Source organism: Hypanus sabinus, chromosome 24 (assembly GCF_030144855.1).
Source record: "Hypanus sabinus isolate sHypSab1 chromosome 24, sHypSab1.hap1, whole genome shotgun sequence".
Classification (NCBI taxonomy): domain Eukaryota; kingdom Metazoa; phylum Chordata; class Chondrichthyes; order Myliobatiformes; family Dasyatidae; genus Hypanus; species Hypanus sabinus.
Window position 1 is genome coordinate 9417028 of NC_082729.1, and position 25116 is coordinate 9442143.

The window sequence follows — 25116 nt, forward strand, 5'->3', positions numbered from 1 at the left end:
ACCCTGGAGCATTTTCAGCTTTATAATTTTCAGTGTTTTGTGAACAGTTCGAAACGAAAACAGAACCCTTTTCAGATGATGGAGAGTTTATGAATATTCCGGTATTTTATATTATTTTTAGAGGCGAGGTTACCTGAATAACAGTGGCTGATTTGTTACATGTGAACTCAGAATAAATATTTTCTTACCAACAACATCACTGCCGTTTGCATAATACATTACAAGAGTGCTTTACTTTGAAATATTAATAGAACATCACATCAACCAACAAGGAGTCTGATTTAACCAATGCAGAAATATCTGATGACAGATTAATGATTAACCTGGCAGCAAAAAAAGACTTGAGCTGAGTTTATTTTCGATCATTTCAAACTAAATGTAGCTTCAAGGAACTTTGAGGTGAAATTTATCTTTGGTCGATCCAGGTAAACGTGCAGTTGCATCTGAAATATATTCCCTTGTCTTCGATGGACCGAATTTTGGAGCGTGGTACTATACGAGGAAGATCAAAGGTTCATCTATTGTCGAGGTATGTGCAACTCTCTTACTGCGCTCGTATGCAAACTTGGCTCACTAGCTAGCTCCACTAACAGCCACGTTACTGAGTAGGGTGAAGGCCACCTTTCATAACCAATATATGTCTAGGTTTGGTATGATTCAGGGTTCAACCAAACAGGGAAGTTGGGATGTCCCAGGGAAAAGCATTGATTGTAGCGAATGCTGCGTAAACACTGCCCTGTGCAAAGTTATCCTTCACCTTTCACCTGCAGAAAGCAGATTCTGACAACTGGACTCTCCTTTGAACAGCACTCTGCGGCAACTTCCCTCGTGCCCCACTCCTCAGCTCCCACCAAAATGACCCCAAACCAAACTCAGTCCTCCAGAAATTTCCTCCTGCCAGGCTTTTTCTGGGCAGACCAACACTAGTGTATCAATAGTCTCAGTTACTCTAACGTTGTCTTCCAAAAGCTCCAGTTTCAACGACAAGCAAACATTATATGGCAATAGAATATAGAATAGTACAGCACAGTACAGGTCCTTCGGCCCACAATGATGTGCCGACACTTAAACCCTGTCTCTCATATAACCCCCCACCTTAAATTCCTCCATATACCTGTCTAGTCGACTCTTAAATTTCACTAGTGTATCTGCCTCCACCACTGACTCAGGCAGTGCATTCCACGCACCAACCACTCTCTGAATGAGAAACCTTCCTCTAATATCCCCCTTGAACTTCCCATCCCTCACCTTAAAGCCATGTCCTCTTGTATTGAGCAGTGGTGTCCTGAGGAAGAGACACTGGCTGTTCACTCTATCTATTCCTCTTAATATCTTATACACCTCTATCATGTCTCCTCTCATCCTCCTTCTCTCCAAAGAGTAAAGCCCTAGCTCCCTAGTATCATCATACTAAGTTCCCAAATTTCTAGGGCACTGAGTAGTGTCAATGATAAATGGATCAAATACCTGTTGAAAAAGGATCTGTAGAACTTGAGAACATGTGTCAAGTATACCTTCAATTCCTATAGATATACCCAAGCTTGGTACCACTAAACCTTCAGAAACAGGGTTTTGTACTTTAATATTTTCCTTGATAGATCAATTGGAACATGTTCTCTCCAAGACGCCAGGTCGTTCCCTTACTGGGTCCCTGTGATGTTTTGCTTCTTCTCTTCTCGGCTTGATTAACTGACGACTTACTTTTCAGAAGCTTTCCTGTCCCTCACAGTCTCTCTTGAAGCGTCCTTCTTCTCCACAGTTGCAACAGAAAATATTGGTCGCCCCTCTAGTCGAAAGGCCCTTTACAGACTTCTCCGTGGATTGTCACCTTGGAGAAGCTTGTGTGGTCTTGAGATCCCGAGAGCAATGCCGTCTGGAGCTATGCCCCTGGTAGGGTCACCCATGGCAGTAAGGTTGAGGGTGAGGTCCCTGACAAAGAACAATCCAACCAAGACCTCAACGGTGGAACAGGCGGATGAAGTTACCTCGAACTCAACAGCTGTGAAGGTGGATGAAGGCTGCAACAAATCCATTAGTTCCAATCGTGGTTTTCATGCCATTGGAATCAGTTGGCTGATTTGTGACGTATTGTGTGCTTGTTGGAGTGGAGCATCCAGTACACGTTAAACAAATACAAGCACAGGTGTCCTCACTCTGTGATAGATCAACGGAACGAAGAGCATCATCCTCGACCTCCAGGGATAGCCACAACGACGATGACCTTTTCAGCAGCATTCCTCTACTGAGTACATTATGTATGTGGATTGGGATTCCCAACAGATGCGTCACGTTAAGTTGCAACATTAGCAGACATCCATCGAGTCAGGACAGCTCGAAGGCTTTCCACCTTATTCCTGAAAAGCTCCATCTCTGTCACATAAGGGGTCACTTTAGCAACAGAGGCTACCACCAAAGACATTACTTGGCTTTCGAAAAAGTTCTGCTTCTCAATCACGTTCTCCCCCTCTCCAACTTCTCTGAGTAATTTGGTAAAAGATGGAGGAAAGCGCAGCTTGCGGGTCATTTGAATGCAGTGAGCAATCACATCACGTGACGGTACACCGTTCATGACTTGCTCCACCCTCAAGCAATTTCTCTCATGCAATTGAATGCCCCCTTTGTGGCAGAAACAGTGCAGCAATTTCTCCAACCTGAAAAGGTAGGCAGAGAGCTGCTCGCCTTCCTCCTGGAAACTTCATCTTAAGATCGGTTGAACTTTCAACAGTGCCAAAAACATCTTCCAGAACTTGCAGGTAATTAGCTGACATGGCTAATGAGTTTTCTGCCTTTAGGAACCTCATGATATCAGCTTCCAGACCCTTTAAACTCTCTACCATTCTCTGTTTTTTTTTCATATTATCTGAGCACTGCCCTTCATCCAATGTCTGCTCAGCTCAAGCCTCATTTTCTTCTCCATCAGATGTGGCTTAATTCCAGAGAACGTTCTCAGCCTATGACAACTTTGGCCCTCCGTGGGTAGGCTTTGGCATTTATCAACCAGTCGTGTAATAGCCGAAACCAGCTCAGAACTTATATCACCACCTGAAGGACTTATTAGACTTCTCACATCAGACAACCCCCTTCCCTCACCTCGCAGAAGTCCCACCTTCCCAGGTGCCCCTATTCTAATGGACAGCTCAACTTCAGTCACGTCACTGGAAGCCTGGACTAACACGACATCCTTACCAGCTGATTGGTCAAAACGCCGTCAACCAGCACAACTTTCCCCAATACCTTTACGAAACACAGCAATCTAAGTAGCAGTTCGGGAATTCAAATATCCACCATATTCAGAACATAAGCATTGCTTGTGGATAACCTCTTTGTATCACACCAAACCTTAAGTCCCTGCAGTATCCATAACAAAGTACCTTAACTACAACACACCTCACTTTCCACAAGCACTAGTTTAAACACAGCTTAAACTCACAAATAAACCACTTAATAAGTCCTTATCTTTATACTGAGTTCGCACACCATCCGACATCCGGGACAAGCACGTCACAAATGCAACCCTGTCACCAGGCTTGTATACAAACTTGGCTTGCTAGCTAACTCTGCTAACAGTCACGTGACTCAGCAGCGAGATTCATAAGCGATATGCGTCTAGGGTCAGTAGGATTTGGGGTTCAACCAGATAGGAAAGTTAGGATATTCTTGTTAAGGAACAATGATTGTAGTGAACTCTGTGTAAATACCGCTCAATGCAACATTATCATTCTCCAGAAAATATACAGGTGTTACACCAGCATAAAATTACAAAAGAAATATGTTTATTAAATTCTCAACTTTAACAAACAGTTACAGGAAAAAAAAAGAAAAGAAAATTAGAAAGGCCCATTACAGTTAAACCAGTCTAAGTGTGCACATAAATATTGGAGCTCATTTCTGGAATAGTTGGGTTTATCGCTTTACTCACATGTTGTGCTCATGGTCTGCATGAAGGTACCTGCTACGGTCTGAATTTCTCTCAAAGACCATCTTGAATGAATTGGCTTTCTCGGGAGTAATGGGCCTTCCTCCTCAGAGCCATTCATCTGCACAAAGCACTCGTACAACGGGGTCTCTCCTTCGAGTGAGATGCTGTGAGAGAGCATCTTCCCTTGTGCCCCGCTCCGCAGCTCCTGCCAAAAAGACACCAAACAGACCATTCTTCAGAAGCCTCCTCCTGCCCAGCACTCTCCGAAATTCCACTGTGCAGAGAATTATGACACATGCCAAGACAACCCAAATTGTCTGTCACTACGTTCATATATTGGAAAACATAGCTCCTTATCTTTAGCCGAAGCCAAAACCTTCTTACTAGCAGGACACACTGCTTTTACAGAAATCTGCTAAAATAAAAATACCTCACAGTATAGCAGTAGAAATATTACCCAGGGCATTACATATGTATGTAGTATACAACTCTGAGATTCATCTTCTCCGGATAGCCATGAGACAAAGAAAATCAATGAGTTGTTCAAGAAAAACATCAAACCCACCCCTGCACAAAAATAATGGCAACATGATCATTGACCCAAAATCCCAGTGTACAAAATAATCTAACAGCAATAGAAAGATCAAACCCCAAACCACCACTCCCCCACACAAAAGAACTAACTAACTCACCAAATGCCAACAAAACAGAACGAGCATAAAGACAGAATATGAAAATGGCAGGTTACCCAGTCCAGAGTCTGATCAATAAATTGCAGAACTTCAGGAGCACTCACCAACAGCATTGAGAGAGAGAGAGAGAGCGAGAGAGAGAGAGAGAGAGAGAGAGAGAGAGAGAGAGAGAGAGAGAGAGAGAGAGAGAGAGAGAGAGAGAGAGAGAGAGAGAGAGAGAGAGAGAGAGAGAGAGATACCACTCGAATGCACAGGCCTTCCCTCCAGTAACAGTGAGCAATAGACCAACACAAAAGCTCCTTTCCCAACAGCAGTGAAAGAACCATCACAGCAGAGATCAACAGGCATGTAGTGGGCACTGAACTCCCCCTCTCACCTTCCACATTCACCTTGATGTTTCAACCTCTCAAGATGGCGCCAGAATAATGAAGTGTGGTATATTCAGAGAGTGCATATAGCTTTAAAACAATGCATAGTAATGAATGGTGAATGGAGGAGGCAGATGGTGCTAGTCCATCAGCGGAACAGTTTAAATTCTTCTTCTAATGTCTCTATTTCCCTTTCCAAGGTGGCTGGGGTTCTGTCGGAGTCCACGATCTACAACTGCATTCAAACTGCAGTTCTGCATGGCAGCATGTTCATGTTCTTGGAGCTCACCAATCAGCCTGAAAGATGGGTGCCTTCGGGGTGCAGCCCTGTGCACCTGATTTCTTGCCAGTGTTGTGAACTGAAGTGCCGCAGGGAACTGGAACATCGAGACGGTGAGTGCGGCTGTCAGAGGGCTCTGCACGCAGGTGACCGCGCTCTCTCGATGGTGAGTGAATGTTTTCTGTGGGGAACTCAAAATAACGGCAGCACTATAGATTAAAACTTCGAAATGACCCCTGTTGGTCTCAACTCTCGCTGTGGAAGGAGCAATACCGCTCTCTCTTTTTAGGGAGAGAGACAGAGAGTGCCTGAGGGATGTCAACCTGTAGGATGAACAGAAGTTTTTGCTGAACTGTAGACCCTGGTCTCTCTTTGGGTCTTTGCTGTCACGTGCATAGTGGGTGTTGGGTGTGATGCTTTGTACTTGAGTAAGTGGGGAGAAGTTTGACGTTGCTTGCTGCAGCGATGGTGGTAGGCGACTTTGGGGGTTCTTACATTTTTCCTGTCATTTAATTCTTTGGGGTTTTCTTCTGTTTCATGGATGTCTGTGGAGAGTAAGAATTTCAGGTTTTATATTGTATAAATTCTCTTATATTGAATAGAACCCTTGAACTTTATTTTATAACTGGTATCAGTCATGATTGTTACTTGAATATGTCTACTTACAATAATAACTGTTCTTATATATATATATATTCACACACATATATGTAGTTAAATTTCATAACTAGTACAAAAAACAGAATAGAAAAGTAGTGAGGTGGTGTTCATGGGTTCATTGTCCATTCAGAAATCGGATTGCAGAGGGGAAAAGGCTTTCATGAATCATTGGGTGTGAGGCGTCAGGCTCCTGTACCTTCTTCCTGATGGTTGCAATGAGAAGAGGACATACAAAAAAGGGCCAGCAGTATTGTAAAGGGCCCCACCCACCCTGTTCATGGAGTCATTGTCTCACTTCCATTGGGCTACGTAGCCTCCACGCCAGCAGCTCCAGACTCAAAAACAGTCATTTTTTCCAAGCCGTAAGGCTGATCAACACTGCTCCCCTCAAACCAGCACTTATGTCCAAACACCCCTGTGCTTAGAGTCACTTTATGGACATACAGTCAATCTATGTGCATAAGCTATCTTATGCATGTATATTTATTGAGATTTTTACTCTCTTTATCTTTCTGTGTTGTTTTTATACTGCATTGCATCTGGATTAGCAATTACAGAGTAGACATGGAAGAGCTCGAGGCCTTGTGTCAGACAAATAGCCTCTAACGGTGTAGATGCCTTCACTCATATTGTTAATGTACATACAATCAATCTATGTATGTAAGCTATCTTATGTGTTTGTGCTTATTGTGGTATGGGCGGGGGAAGGCTACTGCATAGTACCAAAAGAAGCTGCAAAGGGTTATAAATTTAGTCGGCTCCATCTTGGTTACTAGCCTACAAAGTACCAAGGAGCAGTGTCTCAGAAAGGCAGCGTCCATTATTAAGGACCTCCAGCATCCAGGGCATGTCCTTTTCTCACTGTTACCATTGGGAAGGAGGTACAGAAGCCTAAAAGCACACACTCAGTGATTCAGGAACAGCTTCCTCCCCTCTGCCATCTGATTCCTAAATGGACATTGAACCCTTGGGCACTGCCTCACTTTTTTAATATATGTTGTGCTTTTTTGCACAATTTTTAATCTATTCAATATATGTATACTGTAATTGATTTACTTATTTGTTATTTTATTTTGTTCTTTTTCTTCTACAATGTATTACATTGAACTACTGCTGCTAAGCAGGCGTTGGCGCGTGACCTAGTGGATAAGGCATCGGTCCAGTGATCTGAAGGTCACTGGTTCGAGCCTCAGCTGAGGTTGTGTCCTTGAGCAAGGCTCTTAACAACATTCTGCGACAACACCGGTGCCAAGCTGCTTGGGTCCTAGTGCCCTTCCCTTGGACAACATCGGTGGCGTGGATTGCAGCTTGGGCAACTGCCAGTCTCCCATACAACCCTGCTCAGGCCTGCGCCCTGGAAAGCCTTCCAAGGCACAAATCCATGGTCTCACAAGACTGATGGATACTATTACTGCTGCTAAGTTAACAAATCTCACAATAATAACAAAGAATAAACCTGGTTCTGATGATCTTATTGTGTTTTCTTTGTGCTGCGTTGAATCTGGAGTAACTACTACTTCATTCTCCTTTACACTTGTGTGCTGGAAATTATCTTTAAACAATCTTGAACATTGATACCGGCACAGTATCAAAAAAGCATTACTCAGAAAAAGGATCTCGTGCTTTCCCGGTGTGTATGATGAAGAAACTCTTCTCAGGCCTCCAGGATCAAGACATTTCGATGACCAACTCTAACAACAACCCCTGATGAAGATGGCAGAGTTTGTCATCAAAACATTGGTTATAATCGACACCTGAATCCAGCTAGAAGATCAAGAAGAGTTTAATATTCAGCATTACCCAGAATTAACTCTTGGTCATTCATTCCATCTCCTTAGTGTGGGGCATCAACCCTTTTAATTGGCTTTTGGTAAATATATAGTCATAGAATGCAGTACAGAAACAGGCCTATTTCCTTTATTAATTGTATAATTTATGTATTTAGAGAAAGAGCGCAGTAGCAGGCCCTTCCGGCATTAAGAGCCTGGTACCCAACAACACCCATGTGAGTAATTAACCCACTAACCTGCATGTACATGGAAATAATTTGGAAAATGTGTAGCTCGGCTGGTTGATGGTCGGGTTGAGATGTTCTCCAGTCTTTGGCCATTCATTTACAAATGTTTCATCACCATACGAGGAGACGTTGTCCTGAGGAGACATCAATGTTTGCAAATGAATTGCCAAAGATTGGAGAACAACTCAACCCAACCTGTATGTACGCCTCTGGAATGTGGGAGGAAACTGGAGCACCCGGAGGAAACACGTAGCGATAATGATCTCTTCCAGAATCTCATCATAATTGACCTATGACCTCATTCTTATTGTTACATATGCATGAAAGAAGAATGACAACAGAGTAGTAGAATTAGATGTGTTTACGGAATCACATTAGTAATGGTACACGCCGGGCAACTTACAGTGCAGGAGCCATGAAATGGGCACACCGAGGCAGGGAATCTACGCAGTTAAAACCCCATGCAAAAGGAGAGAGTGCCTCCCGCACGTACGAGTCCCAATTGATTCACGGTGTGATCGATCGGCCGCATGGGCATGAAGGAATCTCGCAATGAATCCGATATGGTTCACTTAGCCTGTCTTCTGTTCGAATTTGATTGTGCTAAACTCTCCATATGAGTTTTCTTTCCTGCAGAAATTAATATTTTTTGAAATGGATTTCTTCTCACACACTTCCAGATGAAAATTTGGTCCTGCACACTTAACAGCCCTAACTTGCTCCCCCTTTCATAAAGAGCAGGAGATGGTTAAGGTACTGGAATTTGACAGAACTGGTACCACAGAGCCAAACATGATTCTGGGTTGGGTAGAGAAGACAGAGGGAAGTAGCAAAGTGTCTTTTTTTCTGAAAAGGTAGAAGATCTAAATGTTTATATGGTTACATGCAGTCAACGAACAGTGCTAGATTGAACTGAACAGAGCAGAAATGAATCTGCCTGTACTCTTTCAATGATTTGTAGTATGGTGTTTCATATTTTTGTGGTGCTTGTGTGATTCGCTCTTTTTTTGTGCACGTTGGGGGCTTGAGGTCTACAAGATTATGAGAGGCATAGATAGGGTGGATAGTCAGTTCCTGTTTCCCAGAGCACCAATAGCAAACTCCAGAGGGCATATGTACAAAATTAAGGTAGGGAAGTTTAGGGGAGACATCAGGGGTAAGTTTTTTACACAGAGAGTTGTGAGTACCTGGAATGACTTGCCAGGGATGGTGGTGGAGGCTAAAACATTAGGGGTATTTAAGAGCCTCTTGGACAGGCACATGGATGAAAGAAAAATAGAGGGTTATGGGGTAGTGTGGGTTTAGTACTTTTTTTTAAGGATTATATGGGTCAGCACAACATGGAGGGCTGAAGGGCCTGTACTGTGCTGTAGTGTTCTATGGTTCTATGGTGTTTTTCGTTGAACGGGTTCCATGGTTTTTCTTTCGTTGTTTCGTGGCTGTTAGTTGGAGGATGGATCTCAGGGTTGTATACTGCAGACGTACTTTGATAATCAATGTGCTTTGAATCTTTGAATCTTGAGTGTACGTCAAAATGTACAGTGAAACGTGTCTTTGCATCAGTGACTAACACAGTTGTGCGGGGGGTAGCTCACAGGGATCACCACGCCTCTGGCGCCAATGTACTACGCGCTAACCCTTATTAACCCGTACACGTTGGAATGTGGGAGGAAAACGAGGATACCCATGCAGTCACAGGAAGAAGGTACAAGCCCCTTGTAAGCAGCAATTGAACATTAATTGTGTTACGTTTTGTAACTCCAAAACACAAAAATAATCAAAAGAGAAACAAAGGAGTCTGTTACTTTCACTTTTAGCGAGGTGTGCGTATGACATGGTGGCATAGTAACGTATATTATTCACATAGTTTTACATACAACTCGTAAAATGCTTAATCAATACTACCCAGATATGGCTGATATATTAAATACACAACAGATTGTTGGTCTTATAAGGTTAAGCTAATCGCTATGCTAGTGTGCTGCACAGTCTTCTATATGAGTCCAACCCATTTCGACACTTACAAGGAGCCACCTGTAAGAGAGAGTTCTGGGGCTCACCAGTATCCCAGAAGCTCTGTTTGATTGTATGTGTTTTCCAGAGTGAAATAATGGACACCAATAGGGCAAATTCAAGACAGGGCCAGAAATCTTGGGTGGCACAGCAGCATGGTGGTTAGCGCAACACTTTACAGTACAGGTGACCTGGGTTCAATGCCCGCCGCTGCCCATAAGGAGCATGTACATTCACCCCATGACCACATGTGTTTCTTCTGGGTGCTTTGGTCTCCTCCCACAGTCCTAAGACGTACCAATTGGCCATTAGAAATTGTCTCAAATAAATTGATGTTTTGCTGGGTGGCAAGGGACTACGCTGTGCTGTATCTCAATAAAAAGAACCAGCTTCCTGTTCTGTGATATTATCTGCCAGCAGAGTTACTGGGGTGAGCAATGAAATTTAAAGATGTTATATAAATGTATTTTGTTATAACCAAGGACATTATAAACTAATAATATGATGCCTGACTGATTCTTGAAAAGTATTAAAATCCTGAAATGAAGCAGCCTGCTTTACCCGCTGCAATTTTTGAGATGATATATAAATCATGATTTTATCAGCAAACCTCTGGCATGTTGGCCTTCTCGCTGAATGAACTCGCACTTATTTAAACACCGCTCATGACTTCGGTCTCCAAGCCCTTTGCAAGCAGTCAGTTGCTTTATTTTTTCCTTCTGAGCGAATTTGGAGCTGGAAAGCAGGAAACAGGGCAGACAAAAACTGTGCCGTAAGCTTCCAGAAATAGCAGGGAGATTTGTGTTTCCATGGTAACTTTCATGCCATTCCTAGAGCTCCTTGCAGCCAACAAAGAGGAACGTCTCCTGCAGTGCAGGAAACACAAGTGCCAACTTATGCACAGTAAGCTCCCACGAAAAGCAAGGAACAGGATCCAGCTGGCTGTAGCCACTAGCTCCAAAGCGAGCCATTAGTGTTCAACTGAAGCAGTGTGGAGTGAGGAGAGGCCGTTGACAGGCCGAAACTGCAGCCAACAGGATGAGCTGCAGCGTAAAAGGTGGACAAAATCCCAACGGCGGAATACAGGACCAAAGGAGTTATATTTGAATGCACGCAGTACATGGAGTAAGGTTGATGAACTTCAGGCGCAGTTGCAGATTGGCATGTATGATATTGTAGGCATCACTGAATCACAGCTGAAAGAAGATTAAAGCTGGGAGCTTAAAGTTCAAGGATATGCATTGTATCGAAAGAACAGGCAGGAAGGCAGAGGGGGTGGCGTTGTTCTGCCGGGAAAAAAACATGAACTTGAATCATTAGAAAGAGGTGACATAGGCTGAGGAGGTGTTGAATTGTTGTGGATAGGGCTAAGGAACAGCAAGGGTGCGGTGAACTACATATACCTGTCTGGACACCCCCCCCCCCCCCCCCCCCCCGCTGACTGCTCCTGTGGCTCCTCCCACAGACCCCTGTGGACACGCCCCTCTGCTGACTGCTCCTGTGGCTCCTCCCACAGACCCCTGTGGACACGCCCCCTGCTGACTGCTCCTGTGGCTCCTCCCACAGACCCCGGTATAAAGGTGATTGGGGCCTGAGGCCTGCCCTCAGTCTCCAGGACGTAGCATGGTGGTCAATTGCTGCTTGTTCTTTCTTCCAGTCAATAAAAGCCAATATCTCGCCTCACGTCTCGGAGAGTTATTGATGGTGCATCAAAGGGTAAAAATTCCCAGTTGGAAGTTGTATACGGACCCCAAACAGTAGTAAGGATGTGGTCTACAGATTACAATGGGAGAAGGAAAATGGATTCCAAAAGGGCAATGTTGCAATAGTCATGGGGATTTCAATATGCAGGTAAACTGGGAAAATCAGGTTGGCACTGGATTCCAAGAGAGGGAACCTCTAGATTGCCTGTGAGATAGCTTTTTAGAGCAGCTCGTGGTTAAGCCCTTTAGGGGATCAGCTAATCTGGATTGCGTGTTGTGCAATGAACCAGAATTGATTACAGATCTTAAGGTAAAAAGAAACCTTCGGGGCAAATGTTGATAATATGATTGAATTCACCCTGAAATTTCAGAAGGAAAAGCTAAAGACAGATGTATCAGTATTACAATGGAGTAAATGGAATTACATAGACATGAGAGAGGAGTTGGCCAGAATTGATTGGATTAAAACACTGGCAGGGATTACGAGAGAGCACCAACAGCTGGAATTTCTGGAAGCGATTCATAAGGCACGGAATATAAACATCTCAAAGAAGAAGAAGTATTCTAAAGGAAAGATAACACAACTGTGGATGACAAGAGAAGTCAAAGCCCACATAAAAGTCAAAGGGAGGGCAGATAACGAAGTAAAAGTAAGTGGGAAGTTAGAAGATTGGGAAGCTTTTAAAAAACCCACAGAAGGCAACTAAAAAGTCATTAAGAAGGTAAAGATGGAATACGAAGGTAAGCTAACCAGTAATATTAAATGGAATACCAGAAGTTTCTTCAGATATATAAAGTGTAAAGGAGATGTGAGAGTGGATATCGGACTGCTAGAAAACGATGCTGGAGAGGCAGTAAAGTGGACAAAAAAATAGTGGACGAACTGAATAAGTATTTTGTGTCAGTCTTCACTTTAGAAGACATTAGCAATGTGGTGGAAGTTCCAAGGTTCAGGGATTATGAGGTATGTGAAGTTGCCACTACTAGAGAGATGGTTCTTGGGAAACTGAAAGGTATAAAGGTAGATAAGTCACCTGGACCAGGAAGTATACACCCCAGAGTTCTGAAAGAGGTGGCTGAAGAGATTGCGGCGGGATTAGTAATAGTTTTTCAAGAATTACTAGCTTCTGGAATGGCTCCGGAAGACTGGCAAATTGTAAGTGTCACTCCACTCTTCTAGAAGGGAGAGAGGTAGAAGAAAGGACACTATAGGCCAGTTAGTCTGACCTCATTGGTTGAGAAGATATTGGAGTCAATTGTTAAGGGTGAGGTCTCGGGGTACTTGGAGCCACATGATAAAATACGCCATAGTCAGTACGGTTTCCTCAAAGGAAAATCTTGTCTGATAAATCTGTTGGCATTCTTTGAAGAAACAACAAGCAATATAGACAAAGAAACTGATTGAAACATATAAGATTATTAAGGGATTGGACACACTGGAGGCAGAAAGTATGTTCCCACTGATGGGTGAGTCCAGAACTAGAGGCCACAGTTTAAGAATAAGGGGTAGGCCATTTAGAACGGAGATGCGGAAGAACTTTTTCACTCAGAGAGTGGTGGATATGTGGAATTCTCTGCCCCAGAAGGCAGTGGAGGCCAAGTCTCTGGATGCATTCAAGAGAGAGTTAGATAGAGCTCTTATAGATAGCGGGGTCAAGGGATATGGGGAGAGGTCAGGAATGGGGCACTGATTGTGTATGATCCGTGATCACAGTGGATGGTGGTTCTGGCTAGAAGGGCCGAATGGCCTACTCCTGCACCTACTGTCTATTGTCTATTGTCTATAAGAAAAATCAGTTGACGTTGTGTTTTTGAGTTTTCAAAGAGCCTTTGACAAGTTGACACACATGGGGCTGCTTAACAAGCGACAAGCCCGTGGTATTACAGGAAAGATTCTAGCATGGATAAAGCGGTGGTGGATTGGCAGGGGGCAAAGTGTGAGAATAAAGAGAGCATTTTCTGGCTGGTTGCCAGTAACTAGTGGTGTTCCGCAGGAGTCTGCTTTGGGACTGTATCTTTTTTTGTTATATGTCAATGATTTGGATGAGGGAATTGATAGCTTTGTTGCAAAGTTTGCAGATAGTACTGAAGATAGAAGGAAGGGCAGGTAGCTTTGAAGGAGTAGAGAGTCTACAGAAGGACAAGCAGATTAGGAGAATGGGCAAAGAAATTGCAGATGTAATACAGTGTATTGTCATGCACTGTAGTAGAAAGGGTTGACTATTTTCTAAATTTTCTAGAGTAAATACAAAAAAATGAGGTGCAAAGGGACTTGGTAGTCTTTGTGCAGGATTCCCTAAAGGTTAATTTGCAGGTTGAGTCTGTGGTAAGGAAGGCAAATGTCATGTTAGCACTCATTTCAAGAGGACTAGAATATAAAAGCAAGGATGTAATGTTGAAACTGTATAAAGTTTTGGTGAGGCCTCACTTTGAGTATTGTGAGCAGCTTTGGGTCCTTTATCTTAGAAAGGATGTGCTGAAACTGGAGAGGGTTCAAAGGAGGTTCACAAAAATGATTCCAGGATTGAATGGCTTGTCGTATGAGCAGCATTTTAAGGCTCTGGACCTGTGTTCAGTGGAATTCAGAAGAATGAGGGAAGACTTAATTGAAACCTATCGAATGGTGAAACGCCTTGTTAAAGTGGATGTTAAAAAGATGATTTCTGCGGTGGGAGAGTCTAAGACCAGAGGACCCAGCCTCAGAACAATGGGGCATCCTTTTAGAATAAAGATGAGGAGGGATTTCTTTAGCTATTCGGAGAGTGTTAAAACTGGAACTCTTTGGCACAAGCAGCAAGTAGGCCAAGATTTATGTATATGTAAGGCAGGGATTATAGATTCTTGATTGGTCAGGACATGAGGGGTACGGGAAGAAGGCAGGAAATTGGGGCAGAGAGGAAAATTTGGATCAGCCATGCTGAAATGGTGGAGTAGACTCATTGGGCCAAATGGCCTAATTCTTCTGCAATATCTTAAGATCTTACGATACATACAAAATGCTGGACGAGCTCAGCAGGCAAGGCAGTGTCTATGGAAATGTGGGAACAGTTGACATTTAGGGCGAGACCCTTCCTCGGGACTGGAAAGAAAGGTGAGAAGTCAGAGTGAGAAGGTGGGGGAGGAGAGGAAGAGGTACAAGATTGTAGGTGATAGGTGAAACCAGGAGAATGGGAGGAGCTGAAGTAAAGAGCTGGGAATTTGACTGGTGAAGGAGATAAAGAGCTGGAAGGGAGGGTTTCGCCTATCATCTGCCACCATGCATAGGTAGGGTAAATGCAAACAGGATTTTTCCACTAACATTGCGTGGGACTAGAACTCATAGGTTAAGGGTGAAAGGTGAAACATTGAAGGGGAACCTGAGGGAGAAATTCTTCACTCAGAGGGTGGTGTGAGTGTGGAATGAGCTGCCAGTGGAAGTTGTAGATGTGGTTTCGATTTCAACATTTAAGAGATTTTGGATTAGAGGCATATGAGGTCTATGATTCAGGTGCAGGGTGATGAACCTAAGTAGAATAACAGTTTAGCATTCACTAGATGGACCGAAGGGCCTGTTTCAGTGGTCTTCTGCTTTACAGCTCAATGTCATTCAGAGAAAGAAATCTGATATCCTCATCCAGACTGAAACAATCTCAGTCAAGGCCCAACGCTGAGGATCCCTCCTTAATTCAGGGACAATTCAGTTTGGGCAATCCACACCCACATCTACATCCAGTGGACAGATCAAGGCCTGAAGATCAAGCATGTGCTCAGACAGTCAAAAGGGGCTGGCCTATTTTTCCGCAAACCTGAGAATCAGGGACCAAGGACCTGAGGCCCAGAGGTGGCCCTGTCTTAGGGTTGGCGGCCTGTCTGTGTGTGTGAACGGGTGGGTATTGGGAAGGTGAGAAAGGGATTTGCTCCCCTCTTTTCTCATGTTCTGCTGTTGTTGTTTGTGTTGCTCTGTGACGCATTCCGGGCGGGGGGGGGGGCTGGGATGTGTGGCCACGCTTTCCAGCTGCCCCCTGTACATCATTTTGTGCATTGGATGTTAACACAAATGATGCCTTTCACTGCTTGTCTGGAAGTTCTTTTGTTAAGTGCCGTGTTGTACGACCTGGCCACTCCTTCTCTCCGCCAGCCTGCGGGTCCCCCCCTTTAATAAGGTGTAGCACTTGCTTAATCCCCGATAAGGGTCACATAAGCCCATGGGGGCAGGTGGTGGACAGTCGTATGGGCAGCTGGTGCGTATCACAGGTCCTGGATATGCGATCACTGACACCGCACAGACAATCTCCGAAGAATATCGGTAACGGCTGGTGTCACCCATCTTGTACAGACACTGCCCAGAAGAAGCCACTTCTGTAGGAACATTTGCCAAGAACAATCACAGTCAAGGGTAAGAACAGCAGTGTGAAGGGTACCTTCCCCAAAAGCACCTAAAAACAGCTGGAAGACCAGGATTGACCATGTCTTACGCCACGGCACATAATAACGATGATGAGCACGATCTAAGTGCATCTCTCTTTAAATATGAGACTTTTGAACACTAGCAAAGCTTCACAGAATCATCAGTATTGAGGATCAGACCCAGAGTTACCCAGAGTTCTAGTAGGAGTGCCTAGCTACTCTGGGAACAGGGTCCCTGGATCCACCATTACCCCACCATGCCTCACCTGACTCGGACTGGAAAGCTCGGGATGACAGCACTGTGCAACCAGTTTGTTTTGTCTTCATTTCCATAAATAAATATTATTCATACAATTTGCAATTATACAATAGTGGATATTTATTTATCTTCATTCACAGTACCCAGTGTATCATTACTTTTGTTTGAAATATTTACATTATGCCAACGTGGCATCAATATTTCATTGCAGACATCGCATCGGCAATAAATCTCACATATTGTTTCACAGGTCCCAGTCCTCCAGTGCTGAGTTATGGGAGTACTTTATACCGTGTTCTTACCACACAGCCCTCCGAGAGGACCGCAACCTTATCGTAGGGCTTGGAGGCTTGTCTGCCTCAGTGACCCAGAGAGTCAGGGCCTTATGCTTTGGCTCTTGGTAAGGTCACCCAAGCCAAACAGGTCAAAGGGTCAAGGCCAGACTAAGAGTGGTCAATTGGACCTCCAAGATTGGGGACTTAGTGGCGTCTGGCACTAAGTAAGTAAGTTTCGGGCCGAAATCTTTCATTGGGACTGAGAAGGAAGTAGTGATAAAAAGGAACACACACAAAATGCTAGAAGAATTCAGCAGGTCAGGCAGCATCTATGAAAATGAAAAACAGTTGATGTTTAAGACCCTTCATCAGGTTTATACTCTTTTTTTTCCTTTAGCCCTACCTTGTACTTGTGGTTGGAATGATTTGTATTGATGACAGGCTCAGGAAACATTGTATTTCAGTATTTGTGCTAATGATAGACCACGTAACAATTGCCGATGTAAATCGAAATGAAAATCTCTCCTAATTTACCCAGAGTATTATGGTAATGTTCTATCAGAAGCAAAGAATTAGTAGTTTTTTTTTGGTTTCTTGTAAGCCTGGCTCAGTATTGATGAAACCTTTGTAAACGTTGCACAGAGAGCATATGAAAGCAATCCTTTCGTCAATAATACCATTGGAGAGAAAATGCGAAAAAAGACAATTGCCACTGATTTGTTTCTTTTTGTAAAGCGATGCTTCTTTCTATAGATGGTGATTGATAGTCTTAAAAGAATTAATGTCTTTGTGAGGATCCGCTCTGAGTGTTCTATTGCGCGGTTTAAGTGACACAGTTGTGATGTGGTCAAAGATAGGAGGCTTTCGCCAAACACGGCAAAACCTTCTAACGAGTTTTCTTCCGATCTTGTCAGGGCTCAGCAGTAATCTACCCCTTGCATTTGAGTTTCTGCTCCATGTTCATTAGAAGAATCGATCCCAGCTGTAATATTTCACCGTCATCAATTAAACTCATTCAAGTCTTAGTCAGATACAAACAACTAGGGTTTTCGTATAGACTGGTGGAAGTTTGGAGCAACAAGTCAAGTCAAGTTAAGTTTATTGTCATTTAACTATATACATGTATACTGTTAAACGAGACATTTCTCTGGACCAGGGGTGTAAAGCACTGTAGTACATGTAACACACATGTAACACCCAATAACTTGTGGAAGTAAGGATGAAAATCCATATTTATGCATAATCCATATGTGTGTGTGTGTGTGTGTGTGTGTGTGTGAATTATGCATAAATAAACAGTGTTAAGTGCATAAATTAAATATTGTAAGAAACAGAACAGATTAAGCAGTGACACTTTGAATGCGATGCGGCAGGGAGTCCAGAATCCTAATGGCCTGAGGGAAGAAGTTGTTTCCCATCCTGACCGTTCTTGTCTTTATGCATCGGAGTCTCCTGCCCGATGGTAGAAAGTCAAAGAGGATGCTGGATGGATGGCTGGGATCGTTGATCATACTAAGAACCCTGCAATCTCAAAGTGTCACCAGATAATTTGCACTGTGCGCCTTTCAATATTTAATTTATGCACTTTACTTTGTTTATCTATGCAAAATTCATTTGTAGATTTACAATCTGCTGCAGGAATTCTCCAAATCATTGGAATTCAGAATCAGGATTATCATTACTGACATACTGCATGTCATGAAGATGGTCGTTTTTGTGGCAGCTGTAGAGTGCAAGACATAAAAAAATACTCCGTTACAATAAATAAATAAATATTGTGAAAGAGGAATAGTGAGGTAGAGTTCATGGCTTCGTGGACCATTCAGAAGTCTGATGGTGGATAGGAAGAAGCTGTTCCTGGAACACTGAGTGTGGTCCTCCAGGTTCCTGTACCTCCTCCCTGAAGGTAGTAATGAGAAGACGGCACGTCCCAGATGGTGAGGGTACTTGATGGTGGATTCCACTTTCTTGAGGCACCGTCCTAGAGTAATCTTCTCCGTGGTTTGTCACCTTGGAGAAGCTCGTGTGGTCCTGAGATCCCGAGAGCGATACCGTCTGGAGCTATGCTCCTGGTAGGGTCACCCATGGTGGTAAGGTCGAGGGTGAGGTCCCTGACAAAGAACAATCCAACCAAGACCTCAACGGTGGAACAGGTGGACGAAGTTACTTCGAACTCAACGGCTGTGAAGGCAGATGAGGGCTGCAACAAATCTGTCAGCTCCAATCGTCGTGGTTTCCATGCCATTGGAATCAGTTGGCTGATTTGTGAAGTATCGTGTGCTTCTTGGAGTGCAACATCAAGTACACGTTAAACAAATACACGCACAGGCGTCTTCGCTCTGTGAGAGATCAACGGAACGAAGGACATCATCCTTGACCTTGAGGGATAGCCACGACCTAGAGTAATGTAATAGGTGAAAAAGTGCATAATTCACAAACACTAACATTGAGTTGGAGTTCACTTTAAGAACCTGGTCTGACGCGATGATATAATTACGCCAATTTTTTTTATCATGCTTTATGTCCTGTGATTGGAGGACAATAAATAAGTTGTTACAGTTTTCCTTAAACTTTAGACTCCTCTGACATTTTATTTCTGAAAACCTACACCAGGTTCTTGATGGTGAGGAAGGATTGCTCCCTTTAATGGAGCTGGTTGACTCTACAACCCTCTGCAATCCCTTGTGATCCTGCACATTGGAGACTCTGTACCTGGATGTGTTGCAACCATTCAGAATGCTCTCCATGGTGGTACATCTGAGGAATTTTGCTGGAGTCTTTGGTGACGTAACAAACTCAGATCAAACACCCTTCAATGGGACTGATGTAGCTATTAACCTGCAACATCGACAATTCCTTTCCCCCACGGATGCTGCTCAGCCTGCTGAGTTCAACCAGCTACTTGTTGTTTCAGATTCCGGTACCTTCCATCTCTTGTGCCTCCCTGTTGGAGTTTTACCTGAAAACCATTAAACTAAGTAACACAGAGGACATAAACAAGTGTTCTCAATCTCCGCCCATAGTATTATTCTACTTTGTGTTTTTTTTAATGCCAACACATATTTGCTAACACTGTAATTTTTGGAGGAACTAGATTGAATTCAATGGATGTGTTACATCCTAGACATAGAAAACTCCAGCATAGAATCAGGCCCCTTGGTTCATCTAGTGCATGCCGAACCATTTAAACCTCCCAGCGCCATCAACCTGCACCAAGAACAAGGCCCTCCATACCCCTCCCATCCATGTACCTATCCAAATTTCTCTTAAACATTGAAATCCAGCACTTCCACTGGCAGCTCATTCCACACTGTCACCACCCTCTGAGTGAAGAAGTTCCCCCTCATGTTCCCCTTAAACTTTTCACCTTTCACCCTTAACCCAGGACCACTGGTTGTAGTCCCACCCAACCTCAGTGGAAAAAGCCTGCTTGCATTTACTCTATCTATATCCCTCCTAATTTTGTATACCTGTATCGAATCTCCCCTCAATCTTCTCAATCTCCCTTCAGTCTCAGTATTTGGGATACTTTCTGTTTTAATGCTTGGAGATCCTGCGTTTACCATCAATATTGGTTTTACCTAAATAAAATCTTACCTTAACATCCTTCACAGAATCGGGGACAGAAATATAAAGTCCTGCTGCAAGATTTCAAACAGAAACATTGACAATTTATTTCCTCCCACAGTTGTTACTTGAACCACTGAGTTCCTCTAGCAGACTGTTGCGAGAGGAAATAAAGACTGGAGTTTAATAAATTAATTTAGTTGGTGCTGGCTGCATCACTGTCTGCCATGGGGGTGGGGTGTACGCTGCACAGAATCAAAATAAGCTGCAGAGAGTTGTAAAGTTAGTCAACTCCATCATGTGCACTCGTCTCCATGGTTTCCATGACAACTTCGAGGAGTGAAGCCTCAAAAAGGCGGTATCCATCATTAAGGACGCCAACCACCCAGGGCATGCCCTCTTCTCATTGTTACCACCAGGGAGGAGGTACAGGAGACCGATGGCACACACTCAATGATTCAGTAACAGCTTATTCCCCTCTGCCATCTGATTTCTGAATGGACATTGAACCCACAAACACTACCTCACAACTTTCTTTTCTCTTTTTTCACCACTTACTTTTAACATACATATATATACTTCTTAACATAACTTGCAATTTTTACTTTTATGTATTGCTGCCGTATAACAACAAATTTCACAACATACGCCAATGATATTAAACCTGAGTCCGATTCTGATTTTGGCTAGAATGTCCTTTGTCTTTTCAGTCTTCAGAATCAGAATTGGAATCAGGTTTAATATCACTAGCATATGTCAAGAAATTGGTTGTTTTGCAGCAGCAGTACAATGTAATGCGTAATATATATTATAAATTACTAAAGGAACATAAATAAAAATTCAATTAGAGCAAATAATAAGGGAGTATTCACAGGTTTCAGGACTGTTCTGAAATATGATGGCAGAGGGGAAGAAGCTATTCCTAAAACACTGTGTGTGTATCTTTAAGCTCCTGTACTTCCTTCCTGATAAGAGGAGGCCTGATGAAGGGTCTCAGCCCAAACGTTGACTGTTTATTCATTTCCATAGACGCTGCTAAGTTCCTCTGGCATTTTGGACGTGTTAATGAGAAGAGGGCATGTCCTGGGTGGTGGGAGTCCTTGAAGATGAGTGCAGCCTTCTTGAGGTATTGCCTTTTGATTGTCCTCAATGATTGGGGGGCTAGTACCTAGTACTCAGAGTAGTGTCTGGTGACATATATTTAGTCTGATAATAAATTTAATCTGAACTTTGAACTTTGAACTACTGCCGATGAGTCATTTTTTTTTGCCACTGAGTAGGTGGTGCTGGTAAGGGAATTGGGAGATAGTTCTTTTCCATTCAGAGAAAATATCATGCTCCACAGTGAGAGGTAAACTATCAAAGGAAACCTTTGCATTCATTATCCTGAATTAGTCAGTCATAAACCTGCAATGTGTGGACAAATCATAAACACGAGAGATTCTGAAGGAATATTTTATATTAAACTTAGAGACGGCTTTGAGCTGCACCACCCAGCCACACACTGATTAACCTGAGCCAACTCATAGAATAATTGACAATGATCAATTAACCTACAAAAACTGGTACGACTTTGGACTGTGGGAGGAAACCTACACACACGTGGGAAGGAATGTATAAAGCTGGGGTGGCAAGGTGGCCTAGAGGTTAGCATAACGCTTTACAGAAGCAAGGACCTGGGTTCAATTCCAGCTGCTGCCTGTAAGGAGTTTGTACGTTCTCCCCGTGACCACCTGGGTTTTCCTCTGGGTGCTCTGGTTTCCTCCCACAGTCCAAAGATGCAGTGGATGGTAGATTAGTTGATCATTGTAAATTCTCACATGACTAGGAATTGCGGGGCAGCACTTCTCAAAAGGAGGAAAGGGACAATTCCGCACTGTATCTCAATACGTAAAAATTTTTTAAAAAAAGTTCAAACTCCTTACATTGGGTCGCTGGTACTGTAAAGCATTGTGCTAACCACCACTCTACCCTGCCCTGTGTGTAACTCTGTTTTCCCAGCATCTTGTGTTTATAATTTCAATAAAACATACACTCCGCCAGTTAAACAGAAGGATTTGACCTGGTGTGTGAAAGACGAATAGATCCTTTGCCAGACATCAAATGCTCCACTCTGTAGAACACCAAATGACATCAGTAATCTATTGGACACTATTGAAATCTATTGGTCTCCTGGCCCATAGTCCAAACACATACCAGTTGAAAAGTTAATTGTTCATTGTAAATTTTACTGTGATTAGGCCAGGGATAAATCAGTGGATTGCTGGGTAGTGCAGCTTGATGGGCAGGAAGAGCCTTTTCCAGGTGGTATCTCAATAAATAATTAAATAGATAAATAAATTGCTTACAGAGGACTCCAAGATTCTTCTCCAAACTCCAGAGCCCCGAGTTGTAATAGGGTTGCACTAATCTCTTTGCTACCATGATGCCGATGGGAAAAAGCTGGAAGTCCTGAGCAACCCACAAAATAATGGGGGGAAAAAATCAGCAAGTCAGGCAGCATCCGTGGAGGGGTATAATCCGTCGATGCATTGTGCTGAGCACTTTCACCAGAACTCACTGCACGGCCTGGAGTTCCACTCACCTCAGTACTGCTTCGATGAGAAGGAGACAATTTCCTGCCAATTTGGACTGCGCTTACTCCGAAGAAAGTCAGACATGGCATCCCAAGGGGGCCCAGGCTTCCAATCATCAACTCCATAGATGGTGCCTGGCCTGCTGAGTTCCTCCAGCACTTTGAGTGTGTGTGTTGCTGTGCAGACAAATACAGTCATTTGGCAGTGTTTTCTAGACGAGCTTCACACTGGCATGTCTAATTCCCTTTGCAGATATAGTTGTCAGTCCTCATTACCGTCTGAATTTCAGCACACAGTATCCAGACACATATCTTCATGTCATGATTAAACAAGATAGATTTTTGTAAGGGGAAGGTATTAAAGTTCTTTGAACCAGGATGCATAATTGGAATTAAGACACAAATCAGAAATGATCTAAAAGACAGAGGGATAGGCTCAGCATCCTCCTGTTACTTTACCTGGAACATGTTTATCACTGGGGCAACCTCTCCTTCTGATGTTGTAATTTGTGCGGAAACTCAAAATCTTATATGTCTTCCACCGAAACCACAGATGCCTATTCATTGTCCAGGGAGGAGTTAAAATTTACTGCTTGTATCAATTGTAGGCTTTGCACTATGTTAAACTACGTGGAGGACCAGAAGCCAAACCCTCAGAGGGGTGTCCTTTTAAAGTGGAGATGAGGAGGAATTTCTTCATCCAGAGAGCGGTGAATCTGTGGAATTTGTTGCCACAGGCGGCTGTGGAGGCCAAATCACTGAGTACACTTAAGGCAGAGGTTGATAGATTCTTGATTAGTCAGGGCGTGAAGGGATACAGGGAGAAGATAGGAGACTAAGCCTGGGAGGGAAAATGGATCAGCCATAATGAGATGGCAGAGCAGACTTGATTGGCCAAGTCTGCTCCTATATCTTATGGAGGCTGCTTAGGATCACAAGACGCCGCAAAGGGTGGTAAACTTAGCCAGCTTCATCACTTGCACAACCCACCCCATCATCAAGGACATCTTCAAGAGGTGGCAACCATCACTAAGGATGCTCACCATCAAGTCACGCTGTCTTCTCATTACTACCATTGTGGAGGAAGTACAGGAGCCTGAAGACCCAACACAAGGATCCAGAAACAGCTTAGAGTCATAGAAAAATACAGAACAGAAACAGGCCCTTCGTTCCATCTAGTCTGTGCTGAACCATTTAAACTGCCTTGTCCCATTGGCCTGCACATGGACCATAGCCCTCCATATCCTTCCCATCCATGTACCTTATCCAGGCTTCTCTTAAATGTTGAAATCAAAATCACATCCTCCACTTGTACTGGCAGCTCGTTCCACCCCCACATCACCCGACTCCGAGTGAAGAAGTTTCCCCTCATGTGACCTTTTACCTTTTCCCCTTAACCTATGAACTCTGATTGTAGCCATACCCAGACTTGGTAGAAAAAGCTGTCTTGCATTTACCCAATCCATACACCTCATAATTTTGTATACCTCAATCAAATCTCTTTTCAGTTTTCAACATTCCAGAGAATAAAGTCCTAACCTATTCAATCTATTCCTTATAAAACTCGTCCTCCGGTCCTGCTGACATCTCTGTAAACTTTCTGAATGGTCCAAGCATAATACCTCAGTATTCTTTCCTTGTGGATTATTTATTTAGTTATATAGTTTACAATCATTTTAAATGTTTGCACGGTACTGCTGCTATACAATAACAAGTTCCACGTTATTGGAGTTAGTGATTATAAATCTGAATCTGATTCAAACAGACTTAATAAGGCAAAGCATTCACTGTTAATGTCATAAATTGATAGTCAACGAGCTATATTCAAGTTCAACTCCAAAGGCTGAACTGCAGTACTGTGGAAACGTCTTAGGTACATAAATCTAAGTATGGTGCCTAAGATTTTTGCACAGTACTGTAGTAATTTTATGTATTGCGCTGCACTGCTGTAGCAACAAAATACAAATTTCATGACAGCTTATGGTCTTGAGGTTTTTATGTGAGTGATGATAAACCTGATTCTGATAAGATCTCTATTGTGAACTGAGAGTAGGATGGGGGCGGGGGGGGGTCATGGTTGGGACAATTTATCCATTTATTGAGATACAACGCCGAGTAGGCCGTCCCAGACCTTCGAGTCACGCCGTGCTGCTTAGCAACCTCTGGTTCATCCTAGCGTAATCGGGGACAATTTACAATGACCAGTTAACCAACCCACCGGTGTGTCTTTGGACTGCGGGAGGAAACCAGAGCACCTGGAGGAGACCCACACGGTCACGGGGAGAACATGCAGACTCCTAACAGACCACAGTGGGAATTGAACCTGGTTCGCCTGTGCTGTAAGGCGTCATGCTGGCCACTATGGTACTGTGCCATCCCAAAGGAGTGGAAGGGACAGGGAG

At 43.4% G+C, this 25116-nt stretch overlaps 1 long non-coding RNA gene across 5 annotated transcripts in view; it reads left to right on the forward strand.

Annotated features, from left to right (window-relative positions):
• The first annotated feature begins 336 nt into the window (after window positions 1–336).
• The window catches only part of LOC132380449 (uncharacterized), a 224436-nt gene continuing 199656 nt past the window's right edge, over window positions 337–25116 (forward strand). For 4 of the 5 annotated variants that reach the window (XR_009507772.1, XR_009507775.1, XR_009507774.1 and 1 more), the window contains exons 1-2: window positions 337–529; window positions 5180–5425. This is a non-coding gene — a long non-coding RNA (uncharacterized LOC132380449). Of the gene's footprint in view, window positions 530–5179; window positions 5426–21168; window positions 21266–25116 lie in introns of all 5 variants that reach the window. The other variant, XR_009507776.1, reaches the window with a different exon arrangement.